We start from the raw sequence: 20528 nt of genomic DNA, 5'->3' as shown, positions 1-20528 counted from the left end.
GCCACGTAGTTTCTCAGACACGTAAACGTGCACACCGTATATAAGACAGAGCGATAGTAAGCGACAGAGTGTCGCCCGGTTGTAAAAGTCAGTTCGAAAGGAGGCGAAGCGCACACGTTCGTAAACACGGGCGCGGGACTCGAGTTGGGGGATCGTGACTCTGTAAACGATCGAACGTTTCAGCGAAACGGTGTGTTAAATGACGAGGTGGCCTGAGAGGTGGAGGTGGTGGTGGGCCGATACGTGGTAAAACGATTGCGGTGGACGGAGATTTGGGGAAAAGGAGGGTCGCCAGCGGACGTAGACTAGAAGAGACAGCGGCGTGGCAGATGAGATGTGAAGCACGAGGACTACGCGACGCGGAGCTGGCGGGAGCGAAGGCGGAAGTTGAGAAACCAAAGTTGCCGAAGGTGGTGGTCGCAAGGGCGGCGGTAGTTCGAGGGGAAACCAGGCGTGAGATGACGACCCTGCGTAGGGGTATCGTAGCGCCCCGATGTAACACATACGTTCTGATTTCCTTGATCGGGCTGTTGCTTCAAACCCAGTCAGCAACCGGTGAGTCTAGCATGAGATCTATAATGTGTAGATTGCGAACTTTCGTGCGTTTCGTGCGAAGGGAGATTTGGAGGTGAAAAAAATTTTGAAGACGGACGATAACAATGTCCTTGTAATATTTATCAAACGATATAATTGTCTGTTGAAGTTCTGGTCTTTCTCCGGTTATCTTTATATTATTAAATATGAAACTGCATGAATATCCGCAATCTATCGTGTAATAATATGTCGTTGATGTTTCAATTGAGAACTCTATTTGTCGAGTCGGAGTTTTAGGTAATATCTAAAGTCTTGAATGCATTTAATGCGAATTCCTCTTATATAAACAAAAATAATAATAATAATAATAATAAATAGTGGAAAAGATTGGCAATTCATAAGGGTTGAATCAATGAATTTTATTCAGATTAATTTATGGAAATTTACAGTTAATAATGCATTTAAAGTGTCGAGGACGGGAAAACGAGATGGCTTGTTAAGAAGTTACGTAAACTTTCATATTATGTTATTATACTTTCGTGACACTTGCGAGTTTTTAATTTTAAACTCGCCTTAACGTATTCTAATAAAAAAAAAAAAAGAAAAAAAATGTAAAAATCGTAAAAGTCAGACAGTCTATAAATTATTCTTAAAATGATCCTGTAGTTAAGACGTCCGATGAGATATTTATGCCAGATGACTAGGGAATTATTTTTAATGCAACTGCTGATTGTACGTTTGAACCATAAAGCACGTTGAACGTTTTAAAGTTATTTTTGATGATGGTGGTTCTTGAATCGTATCGAAGCATTTGCATCTAGATACTTGAAGTATGGGTCGCGATGAGAAGGCAAAACTTGAAGAAAGAAAAAAGAAACGAAGTGATTCGTTCGTACTATCACGTAACGTGCATCTAACTTTTCAAATGTTTATTCAATAATTAATTCCGTCTGATTAATTTAACACACTCGTTTATTAATCGTTTAAATAATTTATTTGCTATAGATCTCGTATTTTCTTACTTTTGTTGTCACGTAAAACGTGACTCGGAATCGCTTGTTCGAGTTCTTCATCTCAAGAACGTTCGCGCGCAAACTTTAACTCGCCAATTAATCGATAAAAATCGCCCCAAATTTCTCGCGCGTCGCCCGTATTTAAAATGCAGCTGCTCCCTGTCATAAAGATGTCACGTTGTTTTGGAAAACTGGATTATTGTGCCCGCGCTCCTACATTTTTCATCTTTCGAAAGGCTGTCATTACCCGACTTTTACTCCAGTGCAAATTACTGCTTCCGATTCGGAGTACGTCTATATATATATATTAAGAACACCTATACTCTTCTTTATATTTTTCTTTTTCTTCGTGCTATCGATATTTTTGATAAACGTTGTGTTTAATAAACATAATCGCACACATTTATTAATAATACTCGATCGATTTTGAGAAACTTGCACTTATGTGCCCCGTTTGAATTTACACACGGAATAAAACACGTATCGGAATTACTAATCCAGCGCGTTTTCTCTTTGCAGTAGCGTATTATTTCTCGAATTTCGCGGGAATTTAAATTAATCAGTGGCAAAGTCGAAGTTGCGGATTTTAGTTTATTCGATTTTATGGATTTCACGATGTAAAAACTCTAGTTAAATACAAGAAACGGAAGGTCAACTGTCGATATTTCATACAGGTAGGTGTTTTTGCATATTGTAATCTGTAAACTTTTGGATGCATAAACGTCAGCAGTACGCTAACGATAAATAAAATTCTCATCTCGGAAATATAACAACGAAGCTGATCCACAAATAGCAAATCACTTATAACAATCAGCAATAACAAGAAACATTGGCGATCGGTTAATAATATGTAAAGCCCGCACCTTTTCGTCAATCTTCGCGTCAATATAAATTTCTACAGCCACTGCAATCGAGAGATCGCCAGCCGCCATTTAAAACTAGGCGACAAGCCGACAACTGTAACAATCAAATCCGCCAAAGTCGCGCGTAGATCAATTCGCTAAATCTGAGACTGGGTTCCATCGGTCGTAAATCGTTAGCGAACGCTTTGCGACGGTGACAATGGTCTAAATGACAACTGGCGTTGACGTAACTCGAATTCAGGGTGTGTTTCTCGATTGTTAGCTGCATTGCGATTCGCTCGTTGCGCAAACAAGACGGCGAACAATCGATCAAAACGAATCGTTTATCTATCGGGTTTAAAACGAACCGTGTCACCGTGGCGAACCTGTCGCCGAGTGTCGCCGGTTTTCTTTTCTCTCGATTTCGCCAGTTTTCCCTTTTCGTAACACGCGCGATTTTTATTTTCGCGCGCCTCGCGCTACAAATGCTGTTGCATCGGCGAGACCTTTGTTGTGAGATCTCGTCGAATATTTATTGGGAATGCGAAATATTTTAAAAGAAAAACTCGAACTTGTCTGGAAATGATCTATAGGTGTTCAATTCTTAACCCGTTGAACAAACGAGTCGCGCGACTTTCACCGAAATATCTGGCAATTTTCATTCGGGGTAACTGGGATTCTTGATGATTCTCTGCTTTTGGAGATTCATAGCGAAGAATGCGTAAATTTAAATGTTCAAATGCAAGCATTCACAACACGGTGAAATTCTAAACGATCAAATATAAAAAGATATAAATAAATTTTTTATTGACAATCGAGACAAATTGTATATAACCAGCTACTAAAGTATTCTTTCAATGTTATCTGCAAATAGCATAAATAAATATCTATAGTACGCTCATTTCAAATATTGAGAACGTAAAAATGATCGTATAACGATATAAAGTGGTAACATGGTAAATATAAAATATGATACGAAACATCTCTGCTGTATTCTTCTCTACTTCTCTACAGATGTTCGCTGGTAATTGATATTGAATCGCGATATTCGCAGATAATACACATGACAAACTGCTAAAATATTCTTCGCTACAAAATCAAGATTTATACGACATACTATTTCCCTCGACCAACGCAAGACGAAACGCACACAGATTTCACCAAATTCTCACTGTCGCCGGCCGCTTAACTGCAAAAGCGTTAAAACGGTTTTTACCTCGCGGCAAGCCGGTGTTCTCGTTCTATTATTGTCTACTTTGCACGTAATTCAAAACGGCTGCTAATCGTGCAACTGTGATCGCGGGCCCACGTACGAAAGAAATCACGCTCCCTTCTTTCAGGTGCGACCTACACTTCGCAGAAATCACGAAACGGCACGGTTTATCAGCGAACGATAATTATCGTAGGCTTGCGCCGGGCAACATTTGCGATGTGTTACGCGATAGCATAAATTGTCATAATTGAAAAGGACATCACGACGACTAGGCCATGTCGAGCAATTTATCTTTACTGAACGCGTATCACGAGCAGCGTTTCGAATTACGTATGTATGTAAATGTATAGAATAATTTAGTGAGCTTATTTTACTGGTAGTATGAAAAACTAACTGTAATGATGTGAAGTAATCGCATACGGTTGTTGGGTTATTTGATAAAGAATCGTCGGTGTTCTGAACAATTATCGTTTCGTAGTTGTTCGTTCGATTATTCAAGATTGTGGTGTTAAACTAATAATTTAATAATTGTTATGTATGTTGTTATTATTATTTTTGTTATTGTTATTATTATTTTTATCATTGTTAATAATTGCTGTAATAATTTAATTTGATTTAATTTGTAAAATGTTTGATAGAAGGAGTATGTTTGTTTAAAAACATTTTTGGGAGAAATGGGCTCAGCATTGTGAAAGTAGAAAGTACTAACAGTATAGTCTTTAACATACCAAAAAATATTTTTCGTTATTAATTAAATTCACACAATGAATCTTGAAGATTGAAATCGCCTTTTTATGATGATTTCTTAGAGTTTGTTTGTTCCTTTTTACGAAGTTACAACAGTTTAAAGTGTCGGTAATTTTTCATCGGCTGCACGAACATTTACCCCGTAATTATTAAAGTAAGTACAACAAATAAAGTAAAGATATAAATATTGATATGTTATCGATTTGATTCTTGTTCTCGCGTTATACTTAAAATATCACAACTATTTTCCTGCAAAATTGACAGCGCTTAACTTATGCCTCTTCCATCCGAGAAATACAGACGAAATACGTACGAAAGAGAGAAATCAGACTTGTTTAGATTATGATATTCATTATTATTTACACAAGCCTTCGAGCGTTTCTACATTTCTGTAATCTGTTTGTTTGAAAAGTCTTCGATAATAGAGAAGGTAACCTTGTTGCTTTCCTTCGAATCTTTCTCGGTAATGATACGAAAATAATTTTCGCTTATTTGCGTATTCAATATAATATAGAATGCTCGACGAAGCTCTTGGAAAAACGAGAAGCTCGACAGACTCAGCATTTGGCAAATCTTTGTTTGCGAATACTTATGGATTGTTTGGTTCGTGTTCGCGGAGTAAAACAGAAACGAGGGTAACTGCGATGACGCAAGCTCCGCGTCAAATAATACGATCTATTAAGCATCGAATCAAATCCAATTAATTGCATTAGATGATTAAGTTCGATTTCACGACCTATCATTGGCTATGAGCTAATCGTCCTCGTTAGAAGCATTGAAACTGTTCTAGTTCGAATAGAAAAAAAAAAAAAAGAAAACGAATTGAAGGATAAATTTGCTCCAATTCAACGATCGTCCGACTTTTACATTTTTCGTGTCACGTTAAATTGATAAATGAGCCGTTCTACAGATTCGTCCGTTCGACAGATTAAACTCAATACTAAGATAGATGTTAGAACTGTCGATATAAAACTCGTGTTAGAGAGACAAAGAAGTGAGACTAAGAAATAGGAAAGATTACACATGTCAAAACCTCAGATAATCGAAATGTTCGACGAGAAAGTGATTTATAGAAAGATTAGATGGCACCTAGAATCTTTCATATTTTACGAAAAGGTAAAATCGCAGTGAGAAAAATTGCCTGACAGTAGAAGAGCATCGATGAGCTGGAATGGAAATGAAACAGCAGTAAAAAATAAAATGAACGAATAAAAGTAATAAAGGAACAAGATAATAGGACAATCACGATCGTATTTACGAGCGTTTGATCCAACTCGGACGCTGGGAAGATCCCTACGTTGAACGACGAGAATTTTCAAACAATTATCGATCACGCGTTACGCAAGAAGAGGCCGCGTCTCGAAGATCTATCATCCCGTTAGTCAGATCGCGAGAGGACAGACAGCAGAGAGAAGACGACACAAGGAGGAGTGAACAATCGCGAGCCACGATCGCCAATTATCCCGCGCGGTGCCAGCGAAATTAGTGGCACGTTGATGCACGTCGAGCGGCGCGTGGAAACGCGTGGTCGCTCTCGCCTTCGGACAGGCGATAAAGTGCGAATTAATTCAGCGCTAATTCCACGTCTGGCGGCGGCTGCCCCGCGGGGAAAACGCGACCAACGAGCGCCGGGGCACCTCGCCTGTCTGGCGAAACCAGCCACTCTAAAACTTCACTAGGTCACGAACGTAGCTTCGACCGTTCGCGTTCCGGCGAATCATCTTTTCTCGCGAACGCCCGCGAACTGCTCCCGAGAAACGTCCGCGGTTATGGTTGAATCGTTCCGGCGAAACGGTTGAAGGTTAAAGACAACTCCGGCACCGGTTTTTACGATCCGAGAGGTTCTTACGTTTTCTGCGTTGGCAAATCAAATCTTTTGATTTTTTGGGGAGGATCAAGTTGAACGTGGGTGAGCTTTGAACGAAGCGAGACAGAATTGGCGAAGCGATACAATTAGGTGGTTGACGTTGAGTCCCAGTATGTTTTTTTTTTTACTTTGGAGAGATTCAGGTTCGTTCGATTCGAATATGGATTGGAATTACGTAATTGAGGATTATCGAAAATTTGTAATTGTCTTCTTACGTTTACGAAATTACTTTAATCATTTTTCCAAATCGAATTTTGAGATGTAAATTTTTTTAAGGGAGAAACATCTGGGATGTGATCTTGTTTTTGGGATAGTGAGAGCACGTGATGTGTCGTCGATAAAGTCGTTTGCGTTGAAATCTTTTATAACAATATTGTTACTTGATAATTGAGGTCGTATATTTCCATCATCTCGTTGAAAACAAATTAATGGACCTTTCGTTTTGAAATTTCAAGCTGTTACATTGATTTTACTACTTCTATTTCGATATAGTAGTACGTTGTAAAAATGCGTTGAGCATAATACGCAGAAATACGTAAACTGTCCAAGACAGATACAATGTTGTTTACTATCAGGGAAGACAAATATTTGCATTCATTAAAAAGTAATTATGATACCATTGTAACTCTATCGAAAGCTTCCCGACAAACGCGAAATCAACGATCTCTCCAAAACTCGAAACACTCTCGTCAGTCGCCATCATCGAAACACTGAAAAAAAGAATCGAAAATTTTTTTGTCCCAAAATTGTAATATTTTCTCAGTTTTAAGTATATTTAAGTACAGCCTGGGCAAGGCAAACAATAAATGTATTACTTCTCAATAATTTCTATCCAGTGATATACCAAAAAGAAAGCGGCGAATTATTGAATTATATACGGTTCGGTCACTCGTTATGGTCTGCAGTCAGTTGCCAGCGCAAAGAACCAAAAAATTCACCACCATCCAACCAATCAATAAAAACCACGAAGAAAGAACAGAGCAAAACAAAAAACTGTCGAAACTACCCCGTAGGAAAGCACTCTTCCGAATGTAAGAAACGAAGGAAAGAGGAAGGTTGGAGGGCTATCGGTGTCTCTGGTGTATGCAGTCTCGCCGAATCTGCCGGCGGTCTTGACGAGGCCGATCGTTCCGCAGGGGGTTGCAGAAGCTGACACGGACGTAGGAAGGCTAATTGTAAGTGAAAGAGACACAGCGAGCGGGGCGCGCGGCGAAACGAAAGAAAGAGAGAGACGGCGAGGAAAGCAGGAGAGAAAGAAAGAGAAAACTAGAGGGAATCGAAGTGATCCGAGACGACGAAACAGCGGGACGAAGGGGAAAGAAAGAAGTCGAGGGGGAGGGGGGCAGCTGTTGGAAGGAAGGAGAGAGAGAGAGAGAGAGAGAGAGAGAGAGAGAGAGAGAGAGAGAGAGCAAAGGGTGGGAGAGGGAGAAAGCCTGGTGTAATGGAGGAACCAGTTTGCGGGTCAGTGCTCTGCATCAGCGGAGTGGAGCTTCAGAGGTTGTAGACGCGAGGACGATGCCACCGGGCGAAAGAAGGACGGCGACGGAGGCAGAGGGACCGGCGTAGGTCCTCGAAGAGAGACGCCGAGGGAAGAACGAAGGGCCAGAGAGGCAGATAGAGGGGCCAGAAGGGCCTGGCGAGTCGCGAAGCCGCTCTCTCGACCAAGAGAAAGAGAAAGAGAAAGAGAGAGAGAGAGAAAGAGTAAAGAGTGTAGGGCCAGCCTGACCAGCGTGAACTACGCGCGAAGGGAGAGGACTCTCTACCTTCTCTACCTGGTCTGGTTACGTTTCTCTCTTTCTCTGCTCTCTCTCTCTCTCTCTCTCTCTCTCTCTCTCTTTCTCTCTCTCTGGCGCCATTTTCCTGCCGACCGAAACAAACCGACATCCTTCGCTGGTTTTCGGGAAAAAAGAAAGAAAGAGAAAAAAAGAGAGAGAGAGAGAGAGAAGAGGGAAGCTTTCCACCCCTCGTGACGACGTCTCGACACGAGGGGATGTCGGATCGGGACTCCTTGGCCCCGTCACAGAGAGGGAGGAGTGGCAGGCCTTTTCGCCGGCTCTCCCGTCTCCGAGACCACGGAGTCGTAGACGCCGGCGACCGATGACGATGGTGCTTTTCGGATCCTTAGGACAACGGGGCGTTCGCGACAGTTATGGGGGAATCTCAGGGAGATTCTCGAGATCCGACGCGACTGACTTTACTTCGTGTCCATTATCGTTTCGGGGATTGAACGGCCCCGAATTAGGAGGAGAGCGTACTACGTGGCTAGGGGGTTGGTTGTATTGCAGGGGATGAGTTAGATGGTCCGAGGGATTTTTAGAGGTATCTGTTGTGGGGACTGGCGTCTGGACGGATAAATAGCGCAGAGTTTACGTGGATAAATGCGAATGAGAGGACGAAATTGTACACCCTTGGTAAAAAGTTTCCAATCAAACGCAATGACTCTGATGGAATCTGAAACTGATGGAATCGTCGACAGTGTAATGTTTATTTAGAACAATATATGTAGAAATTATTCGCACCCTCGATGCGAACATTTGTCAACGTTCTAAGCACTTTTGATTTTGTAAAAAAAAGGAAATTTTAAGGAATTATTGCAAGGAGAAAGTAGAATTTACAAACATGAAAGGTCTAAATGTTATTGAGCACTTTCGAATATCTGCGTTTCATCGAAAACTTTTTGCCAAAATCAACATTTTCACGAGCGAGTGCTGTCTTTTGTTAATTAAAATTCGGAATATGTATTTTTGATATCGAGAAGCACGAATGTTTACGCGTGTTTGTTTCAACAAAATTGTGCAACTGGATTTTTCTATAAAGGTAATAGCCAATAGGTTGCGAAGTAACACAGAACGGAATTGTTCAACCGTTATACAAAGCAGTATTCAGTTTCCTCGTTAACTCCTTTCGCTCCAAATGACAAATAGGTTGGCGTTAAAACTGCTCCAGGCATCGACCTGGTTTTTGCACTATTGCAACGTCACTTTAAATGTATAGGAATTAAAGCATTATCGTGCGGTGGTCAGTTCACTGTGTTGCGTAACACTGAACAAAGATACCATTCGTTACGCCAGATTTTCATTTCGTCCTAATATTTCATTTCTAAGGGATAATCGTTAGAATTATGCGCATGTTTCATACGTCTTTATATTTTATACACTAACGAGGCCAACTTAAATAAAAGTGGATACACTTTGTATAAATTTTTCGCTAAACAAGTTCGCTCGCATCTCTGACGTTACACTTTAGAAGAAGAAAAATACCACTGCGTTGAAACTTTTTTGACAGAAAGAAGTGACAGAAAATTGTAATATTTGACAATCTGATATTTTACTTAGTTTTAGCCCTTGAATTTTATCTCTAAAAATTATAGAGATCGGCTCGAAGGAAAAGAAATGTCAAAGAGCGACTCGAAATAGTGCGAGAGAGGAGGATGAACAAGGAAAAATGTCAGTCCATCGTGCATTGTTGGCAACTTGACGGGGCGAAAGCGCGGCGTTTCGCGTTCACTGTTCGTGTTGCATTTACGCGATCGCGTTCGCACATCGTAAATATGGCTGTTCGCGTGTACGCTGTCGATCTTATTGATCGTGGTGGCCGGGCCAAACGCACGGCTGCAGCCGGAACAAACGCACTGTCGTGTCGAAACGTACACGTTTCGTTTAACGCCGACGAAAATTTGCTAAGCCTCCCGTTGCCAAGCCTCGCAAGCGTTCGTCGACCGAGCATTGTAACGTTAGATGCTTACGGAATATAATCCTCGTGCACGGTATTTTTAGTCAAATCGGCTGCTGCCTTACGTAATTCGGCGCGCGCGATAGATCCTTTTCGTCCGCGATCTCGCGACTAGGCGAATTTCTTTTTTGTTTCTTCGTTTTTCTGAGACTCGTGTGCCAACTATATATATATATATATACACACAGCTTCTCGTTCGAAAGTTCGAAGCACCCCGAGATTTTGGGAAAAAATAATGATTTTCTTCTTCTTTGGTAGAAGTAAATATTAATATTTTGAACTGTCGCAGCTGGTATTGATTATAGGAAATACTCGTCATTTGAGTCAGAGTAAAATCCTGGACAAATGAAATTTTGAAGAGAACAAATTTTGTTTTAACAATATTGATAATGAACACTCAAGTAATTACTACTCTTTAAAAAGAGAGAAAAATTCTTCAAACGTTATATAAGCACAGAATTATTAAAACAATCAGTTTATAATTTTGTAACCAGCTCATAATTTTTCATATAAATTGTTGTACAGATCTGGACGATGATTGTTTCATTTACTTTCGTCGCCAGCATTTAGCCGAACATACATATGCCCTGCATTAATATGCGGCTCGCGTGTTAAAGAGAAACAAATCGCGATTCCAAAATCAGTTGTCAGTTGTAAAACGGTGTTATCGAAACGGACGATCGCGAAAAATAACAGACATATCATGCGTTGAAACGGCGTTACGTAAAATTATGCCACCGCGAGGTCGGCGAGCTCTTTAACCTGCACTTTGAACGAACCAGTGGGCGTCACGAGTTCCCTCAGGAGAAACATTGCTTTTTCTTAAATTAATGTATGCTTTCTGCTTTTTTTCTTCTTCTTCTTCTTTCTTTCATATTCGAATCTGAGAAAAATTCCGCGTAGTGTCTTTGTTTACGTTTAGTACATTGTCAAATATTTGACACGAACGTGCAATCGAGAGTATAAAATACGATGAATTCGTCGTATCTTCACGAAAGCATGTAATTATTGATGGAATATACGTAATAGAATGATACGTTATGGAGATTTTGACGTCAATACACGAAAGTGTATAGTATTTTTTTCTTTTTGTCAAAGAGAAATTTCGTTTTGATTCAGTCAACTCTCGGATAAATAATTTTTAATGAGAATACATAGAATAAAATCTAGCACAATGTTGGAAAATTGCATTTGACGAGTTGTACGATGTTTTCAAGAAATTACAATTACGGTTGAATGTTGATTTGCAAATGACGTTTTCTACGTGTTTGATACGGTACGCTTATACCACGAACATAGAACAAATAATCTTTGTCGGCAAATTTTACGATTTACCAGTCCGAAAATACTTCTAAAGAAACTTTGCATGTATCCGATAAATCAACCACGATCTCCACAACATTAAGCTCATGATAAAAGAGAGAAAAAAAGAAAATTACAGATATTACGTCTTTATTTAAAAACTACGGCACAAAAATGACGTTCAATCGAAAAATCATTTAATCGAATCTACGAGATAAACATTTCAATAAAAGTCCAGAAATCACAGATACAAATTACGCACAAATTCAAAATTTGCAATGTGAAATTTTCATTGAAATCTCTGTCTCTCTCTCTCAGCTTCAAGGAAAGGGGAAAGTCAAACGAACAATAATTGTATAGAAAATCACAGGTGTAGACACGTAACTGTGAAAGATATTTCCGTTCGTACTTCAATCGAATTAACAAACGAAAATTCAGTGAAATCGACAGACGAAATATGCCGGAGTCGGGTATCGAAGTCTGACAGCAAGATGATCGAGACTGCTCGGAGATGGGTGAAAAAACAGAGCTCGAGACTCGAGAGTAATGAGAGCAAGGGTACGAGACAATAAGCGAGCGCTCGTTTTCTGAATGTTAGGCGAACCGGAGCAACGTATTCGAACGTGTACGAGGCGACTGGTTTCTCTGTACGGCCACGCGTATACGTAAGTTACGTACCGTGTACACACGTATCGTATTAGCACTTTGACTCGGAGGTCTTTAATATGAGTAGCGTAGCAAAAACAGACCGACATGCATGGCCGAAGGCGCAGACTGCGGTGATGATGAGGTTGCGATAAAACACTTGAGTTATGCGCGCGCGTGCGGTTAGTTTCAAGTTCCAACAACGAGAGTGATTACTCGAAAACCCGCGCGATAAAATCGGCGTTATCGCTGGCCAAGTCGGAGAAATGGCCGATCGTTGCCATTTGGGTGAAGTTTCGTGTGAAAATAGAGTAATCGTTTCGCGGGCCAAGGTTTGGGCAAGCGATAGACCAGAGGGCGAATCAAAAGGTTGAAGGTTGAATTTTAAAGTTCAGCCATTCTGAAACGGAGAGTGATATAACGTTTATAATATTATGGCGAGATCAAGTTTTGGAGTGACGTTGATTAATCGCAATTTAACTAATTGTGATTAATGAGATGCATGAAATGGATCAAATATTCCAAGAAACGGTACATGTTACAGTATTTAATGACTTTCTATGAATTTTTGTATATTTATATTTCCACATTTTCGGGAAATTTGAAAATGGAAAGGCGTGCAAAGAGTAGCAAGTACTAGAACTTTCAACCTCGGTCTCATTCTTTTAATTATATCGATAACAATAGGAATGTATACAAGCATTTATTTAATTGCTATTTTCAAAACGAGAGATGTATGTAGCTTCGTGAGATCCCCAGATTTTTAAAAATTAGGTGCTATTAATTTCACAAAAGATCTAATTGAATCACCACTGTCACAAATGCGAATAGAACATTAAACTTTTATTGACAAGAGGTAACAGTCGAAATTATACAAACCACAACTTCAAACATACCTCTGACGAACAAGAATCGAACAATCCTCTAAAAGCAAAAAAAAAGAAAAAAAAAAAAAGAAGAAAGAGAAAAAGAAAAAGAAAAACACCTCTTCGTCCCAAAACAATTACTTGCAACGAACGAACGAGCCCAGTCATCGTCCCCTGAATCGTGGAAGCTCGATGAAGCGCGAAGCGTTGGAGAAATCACGTGGCGGCGGCCTCCAGTCGGCGTGTCGAAGCTGGGGCGATGGACGAGTCGCGGAGGGCGAAAGACGACGAAGCGCAAACCGACCGACCGTGTGGATCCTCCGTGAAACGACGATAAATCGCGCGGCCGGTTAGTAAAAAAGCGGTGGGTTGGATCGCGTGAAAGCTGCCTGCCGTGCGACGGTGGCCCAGGAAGGGGCCGGGTCTCAACGGGGACGAGAAACAATGTAGCCATCAATACCCGATACCCAGTTGACTTTCTAAGATTACCCGATCTCGGTCGAGACCGGACGCGCCGGCGACTCGAGACGGAGGCAACCGCGGAGGGAAATGCGCACCACCAGCGACACAGAAGTGAAACAGAAAGCAAGAGACGAGGTGGACGCCAATGAGGATGGACGAAAGAGAGAGAGAGAGAGAGAGAGAGAATAAGAGAAGAGGTCTGTCTGAGCAAAACAGCTCGGGAAAAGGGGGAAGAAGGAGAGCACGACGACGACGACGACGACGACGACGACGACGACGACGGACGAGCATACAACGAACGAACGAACGAACCGGGGGGAGAAGCTTGTGGTTTTGGTCAACCGGTCGGGTCGCCGTCCGCGGGAATAATCTCCGGGCCTTGATGACTAACCGCGTGGCCGTCTTGCCTCGGCAAGAACTCGCCTCCCTGCGGCACGTCGCGAATGCCTGCGCAGCGTTTGCTCCGCCGAGTACCGATCTTTTTACCACCTGCTGTCGCCCGATCCCGCGATACTCCTCTCGTGTTATTTCATCGGGGCCCCGGCCGGATCACCGGGCTACACCCCGGAAAAGGCTAGGATACGGGGATCCACACGCTTACGCTTACGTGCTCGTCCTTTTTGGCGGAGTGGTGTTTACACTGGGAATATTTTTTGGCGTTGATAGGTGGTCGTAGGATGGATGGGATAGATATCTACCACTGTACGAAGTAATTTGAATTGTGTGTGGTTATTTTTATCGAGGACTAATCTTTTTTTTCTTTCTTTTTTTTTCTTTTATTTTTTTGTCAAGACTTTGGTACAGCGAAGGTAACGGACGGTGGAACAGGTACATTGTAAGATGATTCAGGAAGCGCGTGTTAATTTAGTCGAGTGGTAAATGGGTAGATTTTTCTAGAAAAATTTATTATTCAGTGTCCACTTTATTACTAATCTGAATAAACTCCAGATCCTCTGGTTACTTCGATTTTAATTCAAATACCTCCCCACTGCAGTTTCCAATCTTGACATTCTTCAATCTCTGACATCACTCGCCTCGCGACCCAGTTTCGAACGTTATAATTCGCGTCACGTTACCCGCGCAAACACAGAATCGATCCCGATTATTAATACCACGATCTAAATACAATCTGGCCAACTATTAAAACGGATCGATCGCGAAATAGAAATTAACGAAGCAGCGAACTAACGCGCGTGGAAATCGAACTGTTATGATCGACGTCCATTAAGGGTACCGTTTAAAGACGCTAATCGTGCGAATCGTTAGTGCGTCGTTCGCTCGGTTATCGATCGCCGAGACGAGAGGCGAAAGAAAAAAATCGTTCGACACGGCGACGAAAGGGTCGACTCGGGATTATAATATTATACAAGTGGAGGATACGGTACGAATGCGGTTAATTAACAGCGTGAAATAAATAAACTTGTTTATTAACGCGTGGAAAAAAAAACGCGATGCAATCTCGCCCGACGAGGCGAGGCAATCGCCGACGAGCGGAACGTCCGCGGAAGAAAACCCGCCGAAGATTAGATCGAAGCTCATTGAGATTATCTGCCTCTGATTTTACCGTTAATCGGTGTCAGCCAGGCACGATCTATCCGCGAGCGGCGTGTTATTGAGAAAGGAGCCGCGGGAAAATAAATTCATTTTTAAACCATTCGTTCGCATGCACGCGATTGTCCGTCCGGTGAGGCGAGGCGATGGTAATTAGTCGATTAATGCGCGCACGATTTCGAAGAACTTCTCAATTGTTCCGTGAAGTTTCTCTTATCTCCGTCGTCGTTGTTTAGAAAAAGAAAAAAAGGCAACATTTACTTCGAGACACGACATTTAAATTCAACTCTTCTAGTGTTGAGTTTTGACAATGGGAGACAATGATGGGGATTTAGTTTTAAATGATAATGAAATAATTGAAAGAAAGAACACGTCGAGGAATGGAAAACTTTTTTTTTTTTTTACTGCAAATGATGATTAACGTGTCAATTAATGTCTGCGTGGAAAAGGAGAAAGCAATGGATAAAAAACGCTGGATACGTCGGTGTCGGAAAAATAACGGGATTTGTACCTCTAACTTTTTGCGCAAACGTCATCTAGTAGTAATTAGTGGTGTTTTAAAGGTTGCGTTTGCATATGCAAATATACAACATACACCATACTAATTGTAGGCGATAGTAGTTTAATATTTATATCTGATTCCTTTCATCGTACCGCCGCGCCGTGTGTTGCATGAGAAGTTTTCACTAAGAAGCGAACAGCAGTGTTAATACTGAACCATTAGTACCATTAACAATATTCGTTGAAATTCTACATTAAATTCTAGTGAGATACAGATTGAAAAGAAGTGAAAATTTTCAAATTAAGTCGCGTTTCTTTCCAAGTTGTTCCGATCATTTACGATTAATTATTTATTTCTCGCGCGCGATTAGGACGATATAAAATATGACTGAAAGTGACTGGATCGCTGTCAGGGAAAAGAAAGAAAAATCGAACGATCTTGGCAGATTTAACACACTTTATTCGACTTCGATCCTCGAGCACGTTTTACCGAATAATCTCGACTCTGGTCGATGGCGTTGTCTATAATTTATCTACGATCAAATGGTAATTTATTATACGATAACGTAATTCTTCCGGTGGCGGTGTGTGTGTTCAATTTATCTGGCCGCGAATCGACGGATACCGAAGAAGTTAATCGATGGGAACACGTTCGCTTGGAATGTTGTTATTTCGAGGAAAATTACAGGATCGGTTTGTATATCAAACGAGAAACTGCCGCTTAATTAAACGATTTTCCTCGTGATGCAGCCGTTACCAGCGGGGCTCGGCAATGACCGGGTGAATTTTAATTAACGTAAAAAAATAGAACGAAGACAGTAAACACACAGACACACACACACACACATGCGCACGAGTTTTATCTGAATCTAAATCGTTCGGAATTTATTGCACGCTATCTTGTTTACACGTATGTAAGTTCTACGATCCTGATGTCAGTACGAAAAATACAGAAATAGTTATCGGCAATAGTTTCCCAGGTATAAAACTGAGCCATTAAACCGTTCCAAATTATCCTAACGCATTCGTAAATTATAAATTCGTTTTATCTTAACGCGGTTTGATTTGTACTTTCGTAGAATCCAATATATATATATATATAGTTTTGGAATAATCCAGACAATTACTTTGTTAAAAAGAAACATACGATGTTACGGTGATCCGATTAAAGAGAATATTTTTAATTTGTTGGAATACCGTTGTACAATTTATTGTAGCAATTCAGGGTTAAATCTTCAATGCCACGAAGGTCACTGGTGAGCGGCAGCGAGGAAATTAATCAAAGTATTTAAATCGAGAGGAACAGTTATACACGTCTAAAGATTTTTGGTACTAGAAAAATTAACTTCTTGACTTTTTCTTCAATTCTTTTTCGTGAGAAAAATGTCCCATTTTTCTTAAAATATCAGTAATACATACATAAAGTATACAATAAATGTTTTAATACTCAGTTCGACAGGCAGTGAATCTTTCAATACGCAAAACAGCGGGAACCTTACAAAACAGAAATGAAATCCGGCAGAGCAAAAGTAGAAGCACATAAGTAAATTTCACAAAAATAAGAAAAACTATCTGATGAAAGTGAAAACCACAATTGTGAATTGCAATTAAATCCTTCGAATCGAAACACAGTCCACGCACAAGTCCGTAAAACGATCCATCCTACAGTCTTGGGTAAACGAGAGAAAACATCGTGTCCCAGCTGTTTTTCCGTCTCGTTTCGTCTTCGTGCAAAACAGATGCATTCATAACGATCAGGGATTCACGAGAGAGAATAGAAAGCCAGGCTTTCGAACAATCTGTCTTTGGAGAGTACATTCCGCAGCTATCGAGATATCCGCGCCGGGATATCTCCTTTGTCCGACGTAACGGCATTAAAAGCCGGCCGACAAAACTCTCGGGGCACCTTGTATATCCGGCGACCGTTCGTCAACCGCATTTGGGAAAGTCGCGCTTCCTGAAAAGCATAATGATCGGCGGGCCGCGATCGGAACCGAGATAACCGGCTTCCGGCGTTATCTCGCATAATGGGAAGAACTAAACGTGCGAACGAGCCCGGGGGGAACAATGAGACACGCGGGTTCCTGCCGTGCGTGCACACGTGAAATTACGAATTGGAAAAGCACCACGATGCCGGCCGTGAAAAATTCGCGTTTCCGTGAGACTTTCGCACAACCTCGCCCCGTTATAGGTTCCCCTTTTTTGTTTTTGGGTCGAGGAGCATGCTTTCAATGTTCTGAGAATTTTTTTTTTTTTTTTGGAATTAGAATTTAGGATTTTTTGCTTTTGAAGAGCAAATCTTCTGAATTTATTTGTTTGTTTTAAAATCATTATTATAAAATGGCAGACCTTTACAATTAGATATTTACAGGATAGTGGCAGTAGGTACTACACTGCAAATTAAAAAGATTTTATTTAATGTTTGAATGCTTGAAATTTAGAATATGTTGCGTATGCAAATATTATAATAGTTATTCCGGTGTTGACTTTAAATTTTATCCATTCCAGATTTCCATTCATTTTTAAATCTATGGTGAAATAAAACTGCCTGTCTGTTCATTTGAATTAAATGTTTGATAGAATAATAGTGAAAGTATGGAATCAATTGGCATCTCGTAATTGAAATGCTGCTTTTCAAGAATCTATAGATTGCAAGTGAAAGTTCATTTTAGTTTTACTCAATTATTTTCACAATGGAACGTATAATTTACCATAATATGGCATCAGACTTGAGAATAATTGATATTATCTAGATATAAAAAATGACTCTTGCAGTTCTGTAAACTTTATATTTCATTTTACTTATCTGGATTATCTCATGAACGTTCAGTTAATGAGAAATTTTCACTTTTCACTCTCATATCTGTGCTCTCCGTAAAATTAAAAATTAACCGCACGTCGCGAATTATCATTCGTCATTCGTACGAGATATTGTTTTCCATATCCTATCCCGCTTTGAACACAAAAACATGCCAAAAGAATCCTACTTATAACAAATCCTATTTATATCAACTTTATGAATTTTTTTCTTAACAAAAATTCAAATGATCTTCATAGACATTGCTCTCCTCTTTTATCACGAAGAAAAATATTTCCGAATACTATAGCTGCTTAACACTTTGGAATTCGAGTATTTGATGACCGTTCCCTACGATCGGTAGCAGAGACACGCCGAAGGCTACCGTTGTGAAAATCTCCAGTTTCTGATGGCAGAGCGTATCTATAGCGGAATAGTACATACACACAGGGGGCCGGATAGGAAGTTTAATCGGCAGCTTGTATCTCGCATGCCGACGTGGAGGCTTGCCAGTGCCCAGAGGCCCAGAGAGCCTAGAAACCGTCGAGTCTAGACCCATAAGTCTTCCGCGATTTTTCCCGGCTCGATCGCATTATCCTCCTGTTTTACGATAAAACCGTCTGACAAGCACCACGCCCTGCTCAACCGACCGAATCTTCCACTTTGCGAAAATCTTCTCTTCCTCGTTTATCGTGCTATGAGAAACGAGGGACATAGGGTGGATACGTGGGTTTCATTCCTACGCGAGTCGGTTTTATTCGCAGTCGCAAAATTACAGGATATACAGGTGGCAGATGGTTGATAAGTGTCGTACCAGTGGGATACGGAGAGCTCGGAGATCTTGGATCAAGATTGGAGATTGTTGTTCGAAGGATGGATATTACTCTGTTCGTTGCACGAACATTGTTTCTGTTGACGATTGTTTTGAATTAATAATTACGTTGAGGATGTTTGCGCGAGTCTCTGTGTATACGAGGGGCAAACGCATTCGCGCGGTGGTTTCATTTCACGTGGAAATGTTTTTCTATGATGACTGGAGCTTTGTACAGAGATAACTGCTGCGACGATAAATGTACACTCGCGAGTATTTCGAAGATAGATTGCGAAAGTATAAAGTCAAATTTTGTTAGTAGATTTTATGGTTTTCGTTAAATCACGAGGTATTAGCTATGTATCTCAACAGGAATCATTTTCCTTTTGTCACCAAATAATCGAATGAATGATTCAAACTGAAATTTCTTTCTGATTCACAATTTTCAAATTCACTCGTTCACGACTTTTCAATTCATTTCAAGGTTCTTAACTTGAAGACTTTTTATAAAGAAAAACAAAAAAAAAGAAAGAGAGAGAGAGAATTTTTAGCCATGAATTTCGAGTTACAGCTCGCAGACCTTAAGCTCGCTCGACGCCATCGGCTTTAAGTGACTTAAAGCCACTGTTTCGCACCCGTGATAAATATCAATATGGTGATAATGAGACACTTGACCTTGGCAAACGTTTTACGTAGAAATATTTCGATCAAACGTTGAACTATTACAATTTCTGTCTGAAAGATCGAAGGGACCAAGCGATCGTCCTCGAAATTTACGAAAATTTCGGAGACACTACGAACGATTCTTAGAAATTTTCATTTATACGACGCTCCTGTTGAACTTTGCTTCCGCGAAATTTTATTTTAATAACGGCCACGTACACGTAACCGTGAGAAATTCAATTAGTTCAGTTAAATTTAAGTCCTTCGGTTCTCCGAAGCCTACCAGAAAAGCAACGTAACATTTAAGAAGGAGGTTACGATATTACCATTAACCTGGTGAACGTTGCCGTCGTTCATCAACAGGCTAATTGCGAGAGATAAAGTACTTTAAATTTAGAGTTGCTTTTCTACGAACTCTAGCAAAGAATTCCCATTCTTTCAGTCTAGCCCAATCGTGCCCACGTAACGTTTCAAAGAGATCTATTTTTATTTAAAGACGTTTACATGTTCAACTTCGATCATTCAGCGAGATAGGGAAGGAAGAGAACGACAGCGATGATACAAAAGATTGCAAATAAATTGTCATCAGTAAAGCACTTCTCTGATGAGTAAAGAATTTAAGTAGCGAAATTATCTCCAGATTTTCTCTACGAACGATTTCCCTTCTTTCGGTTTAGTCCAGCTTCTTCCAAAATCTTCATTTAAAGAGATAATACGAGAGAAGAGATAATATTTTGTAATATTTAATATTACAAACGGAATAATTTTTGATAAAGTTGCACAAAAGTTCTCTTTAATTTACCTACACTCGAAAATTTTCCCTGCGAATTCCACTTTTCTCAGTCTAGCAAATCAACTTGCGCTTTGCTTGAAGATTTAAAAGTTGCATTTTCAATATCGATAACAGAGAAAATACGAAAAAAAAAAAAAAAAAAAAAAAAAAAAAAATTAAAAAAAAAAAAAAAAAAAAAAAAAAAAAAAA

The 20528-nt window shown here is 40.3% G+C and overlaps 1 long non-coding RNA gene across 1 annotated transcript; it reads right to left on the bottom strand.

The window, feature by feature from the left end:
- Positions 1-457: 457 nt before the first annotated feature.
- LOC122527176 lies at positions 458-19619 on the bottom strand. Its single transcript, XR_006306301.1, has 3 exons — positions 19610-19619; positions 7371-7385; positions 458-573 (listed from the first exon to the last, which is right to left on the bottom strand). It is a non-coding gene; the product is annotated as an uncharacterized LOC122527176 (long non-coding RNA).
- Positions 19620-20528: the final 909 nt, after the last annotated feature.

The sequence above is a fragment of the Frieseomelitta varia genome, unplaced genomic scaffold, assembly GCF_011392965.1.
Source record: "Frieseomelitta varia isolate USP_RPSP 00005682 unplaced genomic scaffold, Fvar_1.2 scaffold_1023, whole genome shotgun sequence".
In the NCBI taxonomy this organism is placed as follows: Eukaryota; Metazoa; Arthropoda; class Insecta; order Hymenoptera; family Apidae; genus Frieseomelitta; species Frieseomelitta varia.
This window is presented reverse-complemented; position numbering and strand designations above follow the sequence as displayed.